At 40.1% G+C, this 14,008-nt stretch overlaps 1 protein-coding gene across 4 annotated transcripts in view; it reads left to right on the top strand.

Annotated features, from left to right (window-relative positions):
• Positions 1-14,008, top strand: part of ARHGAP6 (Rho GTPase activating protein 6) — an 807,277-nt gene that overhangs the window by 670,338 nt on the left and 122,931 nt on the right. The gene's annotated exons all lie outside the window — the stretch shown is intronic.

Consider the following 14,008-nt stretch of genomic DNA (forward strand, 5'->3'; position numbering starts at 1 on the left):
TTGATAGAGATAGATATATGGATAGATACATAGATATATGGATAGATACATAGATATATGGATAGATATATGGATAGATATATGGATAGATAGATATGGATAGATGTAGATAGATAGAACAAAAGATGAGGCAGCACCAGCCCGTAGGTTACAGCCCAGTAACCCGTAGGAATATCAAAAAAGTGAACAAACTTTTAAATTACCACTTGTGCAAAAAAGCAACATTTTGGCTCCAAAGAGCCTTTGTCAAGTTGACGAAGGCTTTTTGGAACCGAAACGTTGCTTTTTTTTTTTTGCACTAATGGTAAATTAAACGTTTGTTCACTTTTATAATATTCCTACAGTGTGCTTTTTTGCATATAGATAAATAGATATAGAAAAGGTTTTTCAGAAAATAGGGTTCTGAGCAATAAGTGGACTCCTCACCCTGCTCTCAAGTTTTAGGCAGCTTTTCTCATCCTGTTATTCCATTATTCCAGTTAGTCAAAAGTAGTGAAAGGATTAACTGTACATTTCTTGCTGCTTTCAGGCACTTTCCACCATGATTTAGTGCTGGGAAAGGGTCAATAGTAAATGAAGGATGATGCTTATTACTGAGGGAATACCCTTCATTTTAGGCATTGGATATCGTATATACCCTGGTGGTCTAGGAGAGTGAAGAATAAGTTCAAGTGGGTTTTGGAGGTCCAGTCTATGGCCATCCGGTCATTAGCTCTGTTTGCCACTCCCTACAACCAGCCCTGGACAGACGGATAGATTAGATGTGCTGATTCAGCAGATTACTTGTGCTTTTCCGAGCTTTTCTTAGGAAATATAACTTTTTATAGGTTTTCCTTCCAGCTTGAACACGTCATGAGTGAAGGTAATGAAAACGTAATGCAGCTGATTTTTAGGCAGCCCCTTATCAATAGTGCTGGCAACACGGTCTTATATTCTCCATGAGACTGTATAAGATCTCCGACACAGATTTACCAGTGCATGTGAAGGGCACTGATGGAATATAAGTGTAGCATTCAGGAAGACAGTGTAATTAAACTGCGTGGCGTAATTTACCCTGCTTTCAAGTATTATAATTAAATGCACTGGAGACGAGCGGTCTGGTAAACAGTTTACTGTGCTCACTGGTACGGACTGTGCAAGAAACGTTCCTCTCTTCACTCCCCATACAGCAATGAGAACTTGTTTTCAAGAGCAAAATCTCTATAGTCCTGTAATCTTAGTATAAGGCTACATTTAGGAAAAGCAAATGTTTAATATCTAATATCTCAAGACCACATTGTCGGTCAGCTATTAGAAATTACACAACCTTCATATAATGCTACTTTTAGAAAGACCAATAGATATTTTATGGCTTTTTTTTAAGTGAAATTTACATCACAATTGTTTATAGGCACACTGTCACTTAAGGAATGATGACATCTTTGTGTTATTCATCGATACCAGGGAAAAAGCTTGCCGTGTTTCTGTTTTTGATGTTGTTTCTCCATTTTTCTATACTTATTCTGTAGTGATATTTTAGGGGATCATGCTGTGGTGGGTTGGCGGTCGGACTTGGCTGCTGTACACACAGATCTGCAAAGCACATGCATTTCAATTGAAATCCTCTGCAGTATGTCTTAGGAATTACAGATAATTTTACTCTATAGTGAAATCCCTGCCGCAATCTACTGCAGTCTTTAGGAATGTATCATGGACGCCACGGTTCCCAAAGGGTTCTGTATCTCTGATCAACAAAACAGACACGTTGTTTCTTTATTGTGGGAAATTCTCCCTGAAAGTTCCAGTGACGGTCAGACCCACTGATAAAAAACATTCATATATATTAGGTTCATGTACTTAACCATTCTATATTCCTGCACGATTTCTGGGTTATTTTTACTTTTCTTTTCCTTAATTAAGTTGTTTATCTGGTTAGGCCAGGTTCACACAGGGCAGTTTGGCGCAGTTTTTGATGTATCATTGAAGGAATACAAGAAGAGGTATTAAGAAAAACCTAAAAAAACTGGGACATAAATTGGTGTGCATGCAGTATGTAAGTGCATGTTCACACCTGGCCACCAAACAGACAAAACCAAAGACAGAAACATAATAAGCAAATACCCTGCAATAAATAAATAAACAGCAGTATTGTAGAAGAAGTATTAGTCTTTCCTTTTCACTTTTCCTTTCTTTGGAACGTAAGTAAAAAATGTATCAAAGTGATTATTGCTGTAAAGTGATCCCCCCTCCCAAATATAACTTTCATATTTGTAAACTGTCGTTTTACAAAGTCAGGGGTAAAATGACATCCTAGGGCACAAACTGTGCTCTGTTCCATTTAGTTATAATAGATATTTTTAATATGCGAGAGGCAGAGCAAATAATAATGGCTGTGCTAAAGTCCTTTACTCGATGACAAGGTAGTGGGAGGTGGTTGTAGACAGGCTGAAATTAATAGTCGTTGTGATGACCAGGGAACAATCCTATTCTCTCTACGTGTTAATACTATATATTGTGCCATTCCAACCCATCAGATACATTGTTTCCCAGCTTCCCCGTTCTCCTGTTTTCCCCTCCTCCGGTTTATGCTCCCTTCTTTCCCTCCCAATCCATCGTACATGCCTCCCCCTTTTTCCTTTCCCTATCCTTTCCTTGTGTACTGCTATTCTTTTTCATGTTCTGTCTTTTCGGTGATCCATCGTTTCTTTCCATCCCTCATTCCATTTCGGAATACACCCTTTCACCTACTTATCTTTCCCTGCATCCCAGCGCCCTATCTGATCCTTCTTCACTGCACTGTACAATTACCTTTTTCCATTTTTGACAATGTAAGGCTCTGGTGTTATTTATATTAAATCCTTTGTTCATCCTCTTGTAAACTCTATATGTGTCTATTTTCTGGCTCTAATCTCTCAACACCAGATTTACTAGAATGCGAAGTTTTAACTGTTGAAAGAGTTATAATGTCCAAATTTCCTGGAAAGCCAGAAAAATGTGGATACCTTAACAGTGCCCCTTTATTATACTGATCATTTGCAGATTGTTACTTTGCAAACTAGACATTAGAAGGCTACTGGTCTGTTATAACTGCAGTTCTCAGTAAGGCTGCCCATAGACAGTAGACCTTGTTGTGCAGACTTCAGTGGACCAGTACTGCATGGGGGGTAAGTTACTTGATTTCTGTCTGATCCTTCCATTTCCCAACAGATAAGTTGTTCTTGAAGATAGCAGAATCTCCTGAAAGAAATCAATGATGTACAGTGCCTATGAAGAGAACCCGCCCCGCTGGAATGCTTCATATGTTGTTGCGTAACAGCAGTGAATCACGGTGGAATAAAGTTAACGTTTTTACATTAATGAGCAGGAAAAAGACAATTTCACATTAAACTGAAGCAAAAAAGAGTGATCTAAAGATATTTCTGATATTAACCATAGAATATATAGATGTAGATCTATTCTCCACATTCTTGTTAGCATTTATAGGAGGGTCTTTACATCAATTATAGTGTTGACTCTGGATAAGTCCCTATCAACTTAACCATGTGGACATTGCAGTGTTTCCTATTAGATTTTTGGAAAACTGTTCAAGCTTTGTGGATGTTGTCCAGAACTTAACAATTGATGACCTATCTATAGTATAGGTCACCAATATGTGATTGGTGGGTGTCCAACACCTGGCGCCCCCACCAATCAGTTGATATCAGCAGAGGCTGCAAATACGCAATGTAAAAGCAGATGCCCTGTACATTGCTTAGTGCTTGCTGCCAAGTACTGCAGCTTATTTTCACTCACTTGGCATGTCGGACTCCCACCGATGAGATATTGATGCTACAGATAGGCTATCATTTGTTAAAAAGGACCTTTCATTAAATGTTTTAGATTTAAACGGAGGGCTTCTTTCCATTGCCACTGATTCTGGAACAGTTTTTATTTTTCCTCGGTGTCCCTCCATTCCGCACCCCAGAAATAAAGATTCAGATGTTCCCGTTAGCCAACTGGGCATATACCACAGAACTGTGGCTGTGTGCTTTTTCTCCTGACGCTGGCCAATCAATACACGTCCGCACCCAGAGAGAAGTTATGTAATATTTGCCAGTTAGTTGAAGGGAAAATTAGCTTCTTTATTTCTGGGGGCATACCATTGGAATGGAGGGGCACCGAAGAAAATGAAAACTGTTCCAGAATCAGCAGAGCAGAGGTAATGGGAGAAGGTACAAAGTTTGAATTAAAAAATCTAATGGAAGGTCTTCTTTAAGTTATGTAAAATAAAAATTGCGACTTTTGCTAATTATTTTGTGACTGCATAAGGTTTTGTATTATCAGTAGAGATGAGCGAACCCAAACTTAAAAGTTTGGGGTTCATACTGAACAGTTAGTGCCAGGTGCTAAACGCCAAACATGGTCTTCTCCTGGAAGTCCGTTGCAATGTTCTGAGTTGCAGAGAGAGAAGAAAAAAATATTTTCTGACTAAAAAGTTCGGGTCCCCATTTTTTTCAATGGGGTTCAGGTTCTGGTTCAAGTTCGGATACAGTTTTGATACCAGAACTTTAGACTAAAGTTCGGGTTGGGTACCAGGACCTGAGCTCCCATTGGTCCCCTTATCACTAGTTATCAGTGTATCAGGACTCTTTAGTTTGCATGTGGACATGTGTGCTCTATCAAAATTAAATAATCCCATGCAATTAAGCGACATTTTTTGGAAAAATAAAAAAATAGGAAAGAAAATAACTACAACGTAATATTTTCAAATAAAAAAACTTTGTTTGAGTTAACAACATCCATCAAACTGCAGCTTACAATGCTCCTCCAAAAATGTCCATTTTCACGGGATGCCGGGCACAACATACGCCGCATCTCAATTCTGTGAAAAGTATAGTGGTAACTTTCAGCATCCTTTGGCCTAACCCTTTTCAAGTACTTTCCAGATATTTTTTTTTAATAACTCAAATTATTCCATGTGAACACATACTTTTTTCCTTTCTTACCTTTATTAATTTCTAGACAGCCACAATGTTTCAGATTATCAGTTTTTGAGTATATTACATGACATTTGCAGTCTATTAGGTTATACTGATTGATTGGTTGTGTATGTATTTAGTGAAGAAAGTTCAATAAAGCATAAAAGGTTCTTAAAAGGCAAAGTATTAATAGAAATTACATATTATTTAAATCGGGTTTTATTATAAACATATTTTTCTTTTAACTATTTGGAGATTTGCAGTCCAGAACAGAGTCATGAGTCATTTCATTATCTGCAGAGGACAGGGACCTAATGAAAGTTGACAAGTCTGTTAAGGGCCAAGAAAATGAAGGATAGTAATTCTCTGTGCACAGATAAGGCCCAGCACACAGCTCCCTTGTCACTCTTATGTGGAAGGACTGTGCTCTATCTCTTGCTGGAAACTTTCTTTTTTTTACTATTAGAATCTGTCAGCTAGTTTTTGCTATGTAATCTGAGGGCAGCATATGAAGCAGGGGCTGTGACACTGATTTCAGCGATATGTCACTTATTAGGCTGTGTGCTGTTGTTTCAATACAATAGGTGTTTTATCAGCAGGAGATTGTCACTGCTGGACTAGGCGCCCTTGTGAGACCTAGTCCAACCACGCCCCCAGCACTGATTAGCAGCTTACTGTCAATATACAATGTACACAGAAAGCTGCTAACCAGGGGTGTGATAGGATCATCTTTTTAATGCTATGTCTAAAAACTCTTGATTGTATCACAACTGCTACACCCAGTAAACTAAGTGATACATCACTGGAATCAGGGTCTCTTTCTCTACATTATACTGCTGTCAGATAAGGTAGTAGAAACCTGGTGACAGATTCCTTTTAACTCTTCGATTGCAGCTATCATAAGGCATGCACATTTTAATGCACTTTCCATACAGTCCATACTGGAAGAAAATATGTGTCCAACAGTACAGCTCCCAAAAAAAGTGTATAAAAAAACACAAAAATTAAAATATAAAACTAAAAAAATAAAAACACTATGTCTGCTTTAAATGTTAAAATGTAATTGTTAAAAATTAATTCGAATACAAAGTACAATCCCTTTAATATATTTACAAATTGCTATTAGTAATCCTTAAAGATTTTTTTCAGAAAAGAATTACCCATAAATTATATAAAAACATAGTCTAACATGTCCCGGAACAATTACAAGAGAAAATAATAGAACAAACTCTGGCTACAAGGGTAAGGTAAGGTGGAAGTATAGGATTGATGACTCTTGGCTCTAGTAAAAGAGAGTGTTACTTTTCAAAGAACATTCTTAATGCTTAGAAGTAGCTGTACTGCATAGTGTACATTGCACTTATGGTTTACAATACCAATTAAATAATCATCAAGGAACAACCAACCTCGGGAATACTGGGGGCCGATCTCTCTGACTAAAGTTTACTATTGACTTTACGGAAAGAAAAGCTCTGGCCATCTTTTATTCAGCGCTCCGTTTTACAATTATGGTGCTATGATCTCATAGCTGTAGAATTGTTAGGACCACACACATCTCGCAACCACAAGACTAATGCAATCTACAGCAGGTCTAACATTGCTAATAAATCTTGTGCCATTGGGAGTCCATTATTGTTGGTAATTGGAAACTGTTATGGATCCACATTTAAGAGAGTTTGAAAAGTATTATATGAAAAAAAAATTACTGATAGCGCTTATTGCTAAATGCAGGGAGATTGTACTCAGTCTTGTAGTAGTATGATTACGTGGTATATTCAGCACGCACGTGTGTGTAAGCAATAGATACCTTAGATAACAGAGCAGCTGCTATTCAAATGTCTAAACGATGAGGCATGTAAGGCTGTGTTCACATGTCCAGTAATAATCCGTTAGAACGGATCCAGCAGCAATCCCTTGCAGACACAACTTTTTTTGTCCCGCTAAAAAATCTGATTTCAGCTGGATCCGTTTTCTTAACATTGAAGTCTATGCAAAATGGATCCGTTAAATAGTCATTCATTTTGTTCCATTTGAAACTGATCCAGTAAGTAAAAAATGGATCCTTTTCAAATGAAAGAAAAATGGATGGCTAATTAATGAATCTGTTTTTCATAGACTTCAATGTTAAAAAAAGCAGATGCTGTTGAATCAGTTTTTTTTAGCCGAACAGTCTGTATAACTTTTTTGTCAACGGATTGCTGCCTGATCCATTCTAACGGATGAGTACCGGACATGTGAACGCAGCCTAACAATGCTATTGAGCGGAGTAGCCACAACTTCCCCGCCTGTCCCCTCAATTCTTCTTCCAGTTGGCACAGACATGTGACTTCTGCAGCAGACATGTCGTTTGGACTTGAATAGGATGTACAGAGCTGCTCTTTTTGGTGATACAGAACTTGTGTCCCGTTTTACCCTTTTCATTTTAAGAATGTATCATGATGTGTATTTGAACATTTCTAAACTTTCCGCCATTTCTCTGATAGGCTGTATTTATTCTCTTCATCCTAATGATGGCCTTGTTGACTTACTGTGACACCTCTTTGGACCACAGTCTGACAGTTTCCATTAACAGTTATCATATGCAAATTCAACACTTGTAATCAACTCCAGACTACACTAGATCATTAAAGAAGCACTCCTCCTCCTCCTCCCATCAACCTTTTTATCCTCTTAATATACAGCAGTCACCATATTATATTGCACTGTGTACTTAAAATTGCTCACTTTGCCTTTCTACCCAGCAAATTCTTCATTTTCCATTAGGTCTATGACATCACTTGATTAAAGAAGTTGGCCACAACTTTTCATTATGCCCCCAATGTATCCCCCCGGGGCCCATAAGTGTGTTTGTAATTACCTTCTGTTGCATGTTCTGCCTGTGAGCGGTGCTATCGGTGGCCGCTCACAGGCATCACATTAGCCCACGCTGACGTCACGACAAGTGAGGCGTGACTCAGCGCTGGGGTCCCCGCGGTGGCTGCTGGGCTGTAGTCGGGGTGATTCCCCCCATCACACCCAGCATCCACCGCGCACTTTCCCAAAGAATGGGGAGAGGGAGAGCGCGCGGTGGATGCTGGGTGTGACGTGCAGGGTAACCCCACCCACAACCCAGCAGCCACCGGTGGAATGCAGAAGAGGGACCCTCGGCTGCTGCCTGGACTTGTCGTGACGTCAGCGCGGGGTCACGTGATGCCTGTAAGCGGCCAGTGATAGCGCCGCTCACAGGCAGAACCTGCAACAGAAGGTAATTACAAAGACACTTATGGGCCCCGGGGGGATACATTGGGTGAGAGGATAATAAGTAGTGGACAACCCCTTTAAGAACTGACTAGCTGGATCCTTCTAAGTTCTATGTAGAAATAGTCAATTTTCTGTACATGAGTCATAAGAATTAGCTGTATAGAAAGGCAAAATGAGCAACTGTAAGTGCACAGTGCCATATAATATAATGACTGCAATATATTAAGAGGATAAAACTTTGATGGGAGGAGTGTTTCTTTAAGGTGATTCTCTGACTAAATTCTGAAAATTCTGGCACTGTGAAAATATTTATGGAGCCAACGATATATAATACAGGCCGGCATATTACTCTTTGCATAATTTGCGTTTTTTTTTTTTTTTTTTTTTAAAATAACATTTTTAAAGAGAGTGTCAAAAATGGCATTTTCTTTAAAAAGACCATGGATACCTTTAACTTCAAAAAATGATACTAGCATATATTAACGGTTATCTTAAAGTGGTTGTTCCCTTTCAAATAATTTGTCTCTAGCTGCATTTTGTTTTTTATAAAACCAAACCACGTTGTAGTCACCTTCATCAGGTCCACTGGTGAGTCTCCGCTGCTGCTCGTGGTATTGGCTGCGGCTCTGACGTCACCTTTAACACCTTTACATAACGAATCAGTGAGCTCTGCTGTTTTGATCAGGACATTCCAGTGTAGATGGAATGACTAGCTCAGAACCGCTGCCGCACTGTCGACGTGACACCAGGAAGACGACCAATGCCATACCAGTGGATTAGGGGAAGGTGAGTACAGTTAGGGTTTGTTTTTTTAAACAAAATGCAGTGAAAGATGAATAATACTTGAAAGAAAACAACCACTTTAAATTATTAAACCATAAACCCTGGTTTTCTGTTTGCTCTTAGGTTTGGACTTTTCTCATCTTGAGCTGTCTGTTACGGGTGTGTCAGATGTGACAGACAGTGTCCCTGCAGTTGTTTGCAGAAGATCTCTTCGTTTGTCATTACAGACGCCTTCTTAGATCTGTATCACTCTAGGACCCAGCGGCTACCTCCCTCCTGCTATTGACACCCAGGCCAGGGTGTTTAAATACTTTCTGTTTGCTACAGGGAGGCATCGGTGATATTCATATATTTCCCTTTGAAGGCTTGGAGCTACTTCAGTCTGTTTCTCTCTGGTGCTAGGAGGACATGTGGTGTAATCTCTCTGAAGTCGACTCAAGCTAAATTTATTTCCCCTGTGTTTGTCTCCCTTGTGGTCTTTAGTTGTTAGTGGGGACTGACTAGTACTCATCCCCCCTTCCCTATCCAGGGTCAAGCTCTAGGGAAATACAGGGTTTAGGTTCCTTTGCCGCGATTGGTGAGGAACCAATATAGGGACGTTAGGGGAGACAGGGTGATATCAGATCAGCCTAGGAGTTCTCCACTCCCCCTTTCCCTAGTGTCTGGGTTCCCTTCCCCTCTTCCCTTCGTGTTGCACTTAGTGTTTCCACACCTTGCGGGACACTGTTTCTCTTAGTAATACATGTTGGATTTGAGATATAAGTTTATATGGTGCTGCTGTCTTCACTAGGTCTCATGTATCAGCACAGCGTTATTACTGAATTGATTTCCTTTCTAAAGCTCATGAAGGCTCACATAGTTTCCTCCCTATCTACAACCTCCGTCAACCGCCCTGCCTAATGACTTGATTGCTCCCCTTACTCTTTGATCTGCCACATGGAACCTCTTCCTCTCCCAGCTGTTATCTCTAGCACTAAGAAAATTTAGGGGAAAGCATAGAGAGTTGTCATATCCAGGAACATGTGTTTGTGGATTTTTGTTAATGTAAACACTTTTATGTCAAAAAATGACAAAAGTAGTGTAAGAGTGATACCTTTATTGACTAACCAGATATGCAAATAGTCTCTTCAGAGAGGAAAAGGACTAGAACTGTAGCGCCACCTATTGGCTAAGCAGAAAAATTATGTTTGCACGCTTCCAGCTGCTCCTTCTTCATTTGTGTTAGCATTTGAAAAACAGACAGCTAGACTGTAGGAAAATGTTGGCTAAGACTATTTAGGTAGTTGCTTAATTGTGAACTTTGATAGTAAATGAACAATATAAAAAGAGTGCAAAGGTGTGCATAGCCTTTAAATGAATATTTTATGTTAAATATATTGTTTTCTGCTGTTTATAATCCTCTTTGCTACTATCTCTATGAAAAAAATCTTAAAATATTGTAATTTTTACACTAGAGTAATCCTAATAGTAAACAGAGGACTTCCCCTTCCCCCTTTCTGTGTAAATTCTCAAAAAAAAAGTATATGAAAATAGGAGTTCTGAATTGGACAATCTCTAGTTGTTTGTAGCTTATTTTATTTTCAGGTTCTATATGAAGATGGTATTTCCTAAATCCACTAAAATTACTCTCTGGGCTTCTCCTTTCCTTTTGACATCCTGTATATATGACCTGGACCTCCTGATTAAGAAATACTCCTTCATCTAGCAAATGTCATAAACCAAATATTTACATAACATTCATTGGGCAGAGGTCCAGAAGTAAAGCAAGTAGCTAATGGTGGCCAAATATACCTAGGGGGGAGTTACTCTCCGCATACTGGGAATATGTCAGAGCCTTGTCACTTTAGATTTAGTACAAGTACTGGCCTATGTACATATGCATGTTACTGCTGGATAACCTATGTAAGTATGCCTACCCACAGTACTCACTAATACTCTTATTCACATAGCTTGTAAATCAATCAGGGCGTCATATACTTCATTCACAAATGCTCCTTAAAGCATTCTTTTCTACATTTCTAAAGATGAGCAGATCTGAAATAATTTAAATACACCACATCACGCAGATTTTACGGGGAAGTTTGATTAGCATCTAAGTTATACTCTGCTAATGTGAATATTTTCTCCAGATCCCAAAGCATTATAAATTTAACTTGAAAAAATAAAAGAAACCCTAATACTCGCCGACAGATGGATGCTCAGTAGATTCCTGTCACTGTGCACTGTTCTTCTCAGTGCACAGTGACAATGCGCTCTCTCACCGACTCTGGTCAGAAGTGATGAGCCGGAAACAGAGCGCACTGTCAGTTCACATTGTAAGTAAAGAATGAGCGAGCAGAGACCAGTGCCGCCCCACAAGTGATGTCAGATAAGAGATTCGCAGGCCTCCCGTCTAGCAGCCAGGTATCAATGAACTGAATGCTGAACCAGAGTCCCACAAATCGATCCGCTCATCTCTAGTTATATCCTTTCGTTTTAGTAGACCTGGATATAATTAAAAATGTGGTGCAAATTTTGTTTAAGGCCATGTGCACATGTTGCGTGTTTGATGCATTTTTTCAGCATAAATTTGTCACTGAAAATATGCAGCGTTTTGCTGTCCCAGCAAAGTGTATGCACACGTCGCTTATTTTTTTCTTAGTAGATTTGCATCAAATTCGAATCTACAGCATGTTAATTCTTGCAGCTTTTTTCACCCATACTAATGAGTAAGGAAAAATCCGCAACAAAAATGCAAGTAAAAAATTAAGCAAAAACAAGTGTATTTTATGCAGCGTTTTCCCTGGATTTGCAACAGAATTTTCTGCTGAAAATCCTGAACGTGTGCACATAACCTAAGGGTATATGCACACGTTAAGTATCTGCTGCAGACATTTCTGCACCAAAAACGTGTCCATTGACAAGAAAACCGCTGCATAAAACGCACACGTTTTTGATGCAGTTTTTTCCCCACTTATTGGAATGGATGAAAAACACTGAAAGAATGGACATTCGGCAGATATGAAACTACTTCAAATCTGCAATTAAGAAATAAGCAGCGCGTGCATGAGATTTCAGATATCTCAATGGCTTTGCTGATACTGTAAAATACTGCCTTTTTTGCAGCAAAAACGTGGGGAAAACGCAGCACAAACAACGTGTGCACAGACCTTAAGGTGGTTGTCCTCGTTAAAGTCTAAGCATCAGCCAAACGAGTGCACATTAGAAAAAACACAGAAGGAATTGAGAGGAAGCGCTCTGCAGAGCCATACACTGGAGTAGTCAGTGGTACCTAGGCTTATGTATCACTAGCTTTAGGCAGAGGATACGGTTTTACAGGTGTAGTGAAACAAGGTACACTGTGCTGTGCTATACCCCTGAGAAAAACGTATGGCAGGAGTAATGGTGGTCATACAAGTATAGGGGTAACACAGAGTTAACTAGGAATATTGCCACTCACTCAAGCAAGTCACAACTGAACTCCACAACATAAAACAGGTAAAAGTACATTATATATGAATCACTTATTATGCTGTATATACCAGTATTGCACATACAGTATACAGGATATATGTCTGGTATATATTATAGTATGACTACAGACATCACATATTATCTGTATATAATATCTAATGTCTGTGCACATAGTATATTACATACAGGAGAATATGTGACTGGTGTGTGATATACATTGCTTACAGACATCAGATGTTATATAGGATATTATGTGACTGGTATACAGTCACATACTGGTGACAGACAGCAGATATTACACTATCACATACAGTATCTTCTATATAAAATCTGATGTCTGTATGAGGCCTCATTCACACGTCAGTGTGTCCGATACGTGTGGTGACAGTGTTGACACATACTGGAGACACTTACACACGTACCGGCGCCTGGGAATCAGTGGTACAGTTAGTTCTTTTCCCAAGCGCCGGGTGATGAAGGCATCTCTCATCATTGTCCCCTTCCGCCGCTGATATTACCGCAAGCAAGGGACAATTTTGAGGGTAGTATTCTGCTCTGGCTGTGTCCTGATGTAAACATAAGAATAAAATAAAAAACACATTATACTCACCTGTCCGAAGTTGAAATAATCCAGTGTCTCACACTGTAATCCATCTAACCGACAATTTTTCTTCGGTGTGATTGGTGGTTTAAGGCGACCCCACACTCTGAGGAGCAGAAGAGAATGACTCACTGCAGCGAGCGGGCCCCTGAACTGCGCTGAGCTCACTGAGTGGTATCCTGTCACTCACTGAGCTCAGCGCAGTTCAGGGGCCCGCTCGCTGCAGTTAGTCATTCTCCTCTGCTCCTCAGCAAGTTTTTTATTTCATTCTTATTTTTACACTTGTAGACAGCAGGGGCAGAATACAACTCTCAACATTGTCCCTTTTTCGCGCTGATCACAGTGCCGGCAGGAGACAATGATGAAAGCTGCCTTCATCACCTGGTGCTTGGGAGCAGCTGTAACTGTACCACTGATTCCCAGGTGCCGGTACATGTGATCCTGATGCGGCACATGGTTGCCTCACACGGATACACAGACATCTCCGGTACTGTTTTTTCCAGTACCAGAAATATCAGGACATGTGAAAGAGCACATACAGGATAATATATTACTTGCATATGGTACTGTTATACAGACATCAGATGTTATACAGGATAAACATTATTGTTTGTATATTCATATATCTGACCGTGTGTATGACTCGCCCCCTGGGCCGTGTGTGCACGCGTGTGGGTTACCCGGAGCCGGGTCTCTGGGGGGTTGTAGTCTCCGTGGCGGCGACCCGGTCCCGTGGCTCAGAGGGGTCAAATCAGTGGCCGTCTTTTATATGTTTTAGGTTAATGTCCGACTACGCCACCTGTGGATTGCGGTCAGGGTGTACCGCCGCTGCGAGGCAGACCGCTGAGGCTGGTGGTGTGTGCACAGCAGAGGATGGGACAACTCCCCACGGGAGGAGTATAGCCTCAGGGCAGTGAGTGTGGATGATGGGGGTGATGGTGCACGAGCGCAGCAGGAATGACTCAGAGTCTTTGCAGTGCAGTTCAGGGTCTTT

Source organism: Phyllobates terribilis, unplaced genomic scaffold (assembly GCF_046119375.1).
Source record: "Phyllobates terribilis strain yellow unplaced genomic scaffold, ASM4611937v1 Scaffold_2__4_contigs__length_985480577, whole genome shotgun sequence".
Lineage (NCBI taxonomy): Eukaryota > Metazoa > Chordata > Amphibia > Anura > Dendrobatidae > Phyllobates > Phyllobates terribilis.